Here is a 4,972-nt window from a genome sequence, read left to right as displayed (position 1 = left end):
TATATATATATATATATATTAATAATGAATGGTACTAACAGGCAGTACCGGCATGCTAAACATAGCAGTCAAAATCATCAAACCACAAGTTTTCACTGTGTTTAAATGAAAACTTGTGGTTTGATCATTTTCACTGCTATGTTTAGCATCCCGGTACTGCCTGTTAGCACCCTTAATTATTAATTCATAATATTTTTACCATTATGGGTTGTTTACGCATGCAAAGCCACTGATATTATAAACAATAATATCCTCACACACACACATATACACACACACACACACACACATATATGCATATACATACACTGATATGTATGTATGTATATACACATATTTTATACATCCATGTTCATATAAGAACGATGTATATATAGGCACAGGCGTGTCTGTGTGGTAAGAAGCTTGCTTCCCAAGCACATGGTTCCGGGTTCAGTCCCACTGCGTGGTACCTTGGGCAAGTGTCTTCTATTATTGCCTCAGGCCTACCAAAGCCTTGTGAGTGGATTTGGTAGACGGAAACTGAAAAAGCCCGTCGTATGTATATATATATATATATATATATATGTGTGTGTGTGTGTGTGTGTGTGTGTGTGTGTGTGTGTGTGTGTGTGTGTGTGTGTATGTTTATGTGTGTGTATATGTGTGGCTGTGTTCGCCACACCCCATCGCTTGAAAACTGATGTTGGTGTGTCTATGTCTCCGTAGTCCAGCACTTCGGCAAAAGAGACCGACAGAATAAGTACTAGGCTTACAAAGAATAAGTCCTGGGGTCGACTTATTCGACTAAAGGCGGTGCTCCAGCGTGGCCACAGTCAAATGACTGAAACAAGTAAAAGAATAAAAGAATACGTCTGAGACAAAATGTACTTATAAAAACAATGTGTCTATAAGACGACACAAAGGATGCCCAACCATACAGCTACACACACGTTGTTATTATACGTCTGTATTTAAGGCGGCGAGCTGGCAGAAACGTTAGCCCGTCGGGCGACAATGCTTAGCAGTATTTCGTCTGCTGCTACGTTCTGAGTTCAAATTCCGCCGAAGTCGACTTTGCCTTTCATCCTTTCGGGGTCGATTAAATAAGTATCAGTTACGCACTGGGGTCGATATAATCGACTTAATCCATCTGTCTGTCCTTGTTTGTCCCCTCTGTGTGCAGCCCCTTGTGGGCAGTAAAGAAATAAGAAACGTTATCACGTCGGGCGAAATGCATTCGTCTGTCTTGACGTTCTGAGTTCAAATTCCACCGAGGTCGACTTTGCCTTTCAACCTTTCGGGGTCGATAAAGTAAGTACCAGTTGAGTACTGGGGTTGATGCAGTTGACTTACCCCTTCCCCGCTCCTCAAATAATCAGGGATTGTATCTATAATAAAAGGCATTGTTATACATAAATATGTGCACGTATTTATGTATACGAGCGTACACACAGATATGTATGTATGTTTGGATACATACGTGTGCGTGCATATGTATGTATGTATGCGTGTATGTGTGTATGTAAGTATGTATGTATGTATGTATGTTTTATGTATGTATCCTCATGCTTATGGTTACATATCTAGACATGTTCATATATATTTAAAGATAAACTTCTGGAAAGTTTTACAGATTTTTACAGTTCTAGTGATTTCTATCTATCTATCTATCTATCTATCTATCTATCTATCTATCTATCTATCTATCTGTCTGTCTGTCTGTATATGCATATAAATGAAATGTAATTTAGATTCAGTTCAATTAGGTACTTAAATCGAGGCACCGCGTTAGGACGAACTTATTTACACTCTCAAACAATATTAGGCGAGTATCCAATTCTACATAGAATTTTTTCTACCCGATATTCATGCTGTGTCTGCAAATAGCACGATCCAACTTACTGAATAAATCCGCTCTTGTTTGTTCAAACATGTACTTTATATAAAGATATTTTCCAAATACTTCCGAAGTGTAGACTCCAAGGTAGATGAGTAAAATATGACTAACAAACATGTACAAGTGTCAATTCATCACGGCTTATATGTATATGAATGCATATATGTATGCATGTGTGTGTATACAAATAGATATCTGCATATACATATATATGCAAATGTGCATACATTATTATACAGCTACAAATGAAGAGGCCTGTATGAAGTCACTCAACACATGAGAAGCAGCTGCAAAATTCTCCGTCAGAACACAAAACGACGCTTCGCAAATTGAAGGCCACAAAGAAAAAAGATCTGCTGTCACTTTAACGCCATTGGCCATATATCGACTGTATCGTTGGTAACCTGACTAAATAGCTGATGTAATATTTACATATATATATATACATATATATATATATATATATATATATATAATTGGAACAAAAACGCAATAGAGGGCATTAAGACGTTCGGACAGATAGACAACACAAAGGCAGATAAGAGAAACAATAATTAGAAGGACAGGCAAAAAAAAATGGGTCATTCGTAGCTTTCTTTCCTCAGTCAAGTACCAGAAGTCACGACCATTTCGGACAGTTACGCTTGAGATGGTTCGATCTGGTTGTCTCCCCAAAAGTCTAAGCTAAGAGCATTAGACCCCCTTGTAAGAGAGCTAGCGAATATGTACGGCAACAAAGACGAAGAAAAAAACAAACAAACCAAAAAACAGAGAGCATGGTACACAATTACGAATACAACAAGAAGAAATAACAACAAGCCTCTTTCGACTGAGAACGATTCAAATTGAGCTGACGTGTATGAAGTAAAAGCCTAAAAGGAGGAACATGGGAGATGGACACAAGACGTGTTGAGGGTCGACAGTCAGGCCAAGAAAGAAAGATCATGGCTGACCGGACACCGGTCACATGGAAGCTTAATAAAAGTTGGTATTTGGATGAAACTGACGCGGCTTCCCTACTCCTTAGAATAGTTCCTCATCTGCTCTGTAGTCTCCATTAAAATGAACGTTAGCATGCTTTATATAGTAAACAAAGAAATTTTAATTAAGTCTTAGTAATAGGAGCATCCATTTTCTACTTGACTTATTCTTGTGAAAAAAACCCCAAAAGACCTGGAGGTAAAACAATCCTGAAAGTTTAATTAGTTTCGATTTATCAAATATGAAATGCTACGGGAAAGGAATCTGATCATTAGCAGAGGAACAACGACAGACATGTTTCAGTTTTATAAAATTTCATCAGCAAAGCATGCTATTATTACTGAGGCACATCTTAGAGTAATTAAAGGAATAGAAGATTTTTGTGAATGCGGAAAAAATACTCAGAGATATCAGCAGCCTGAAAATTTAATATAATAGACTGATGTAGTGAAAAAAATTAAATTTAATGAAAGTTTTTTGGATTTAGTTTTGTTAATTTGGTTTCGTCCAGGGCCTCCAACGTGAAGTGGCATTGTCTCTGACGAAATGAAGTATCAATACTACTACTAACGCGGGCATAACTACAGATTTCTGCCCCACCGACTTTCGTAGAAAATTTCATTAAATTTATTTGCCTTCATTGCCTGTTTGTTGCTTCAGTAGAAATCTACAGATGCACAAAAACACACAACGGAGAAAATAAAACAAATATGGACGACTTGTTCCGAAACACCCCCGAGTGGGGAACAGTTCTCAAAAATAACCCCCAATTGTTTTCCTCCTAAATTCCTATGTCTTCAGAATGTACATAGTCTGAAATATATTTGTATAGAATTTCATTAAAAAATATCCATTTTCTTAAGAGTTAAGACGAGTTGAAGTGGACTCCGGTGAATTTTTCCGAAATCCACCCTCCTAAGCCCCCCCCCCCAATTGTATATTCGGAATCTACATGATCATCCAAAGTCGGAGGTGGGGGAGGAGACAAATCTGTAGTTATGCCCTAACGTGTTTGTACATGGCAGTTGTTTGTTTCTCTTATTGAAGTTAGGGGCACCAGACCTAAAGACTTTTGTGGGTTAAAGTCAATATAATATACGAAGAGGATGCCACACGCTTGCCAATTACACGTGTAAAATAGAATGAGATGATATCAGAAGATGAAGTGTCACAGAATTATATTTCAGGGAAGACAAACTCTCTGTGGTGCCGTTTTTAGTTTTGTAGCTGGAAATGTCATATTTCTCGATTTGCGAAATTCCTGGGATTAAACTGGAATCCATAATTCGATATTAACATCGTCAATAAATACAACACATTGTTATGGTTACAAAATAGATAAGAAAATAAATAAAATAACTGGAACGATGTTTCCAATGGAAACCGAATCTTCAGTGCTATTACACCTCACACATGACGTCGTGTTTTCCGTTGCCAGAGACAACAATGTCAACAGAGCAAAAGCGTTGAGTTGTTATAAATAAAAGAGTTGAAAAGTTTACAAAAGAGAGTTGGAACAAGAGAGCAGAGGTCAGATTTAGCACAAGTTGAACAAGAGAACGACATTATCACCATTCCTTACCCGATTCTTATGCCAGCTTTGCAAACTGACAACAAATCTATTGGCATTTCACACTTGGTCTAAGGCTTCATTGTCTAAACGCTGAAATTTCCTTAATAGGACAATTTTTGACTGTTTTGATGACGAACTTTTCTCTGTGAACAATGTTTTATCGTTTATCTTTTGTTTCACTCATTAAAGTGTGGCCATACTGGGGCATCGCCTTAAAGAATTTTTAGTCGAATGAATCGACCCCAATACTTATTTTTTAAAGCCTGGTACTTAATTTATCGATATCTTTTGCTGAACTGCTATGTTACAGGGACGTAAACACACCAACATCGGTTGTCAAGCAGTGGTGGAGAACAAACACAAACACAAACGCACGATGGTTTCTTCCATTTTCCGTCTATCAAATCCACTCACAAGGCCTGCGGTTATAGAAGAAGACACTTGCCCCAAGGTGCTACGCAGCAGGACTGAACCCGGAACCATGTGGTTAGAAAGTTTCTTAATATGAATTTTTTCTTTCAGTCCTGATAATGAACTTT

The sequence above is a fragment of the Octopus bimaculoides genome, chromosome 5 (assembly GCF_001194135.2).
Source record: "Octopus bimaculoides isolate UCB-OBI-ISO-001 chromosome 5, ASM119413v2, whole genome shotgun sequence".
Taxonomy (NCBI): domain Eukaryota; kingdom Metazoa; phylum Mollusca; class Cephalopoda; order Octopoda; family Octopodidae; genus Octopus; species Octopus bimaculoides.
Note: the sequence above shows the minus strand (reverse complement) of the source record.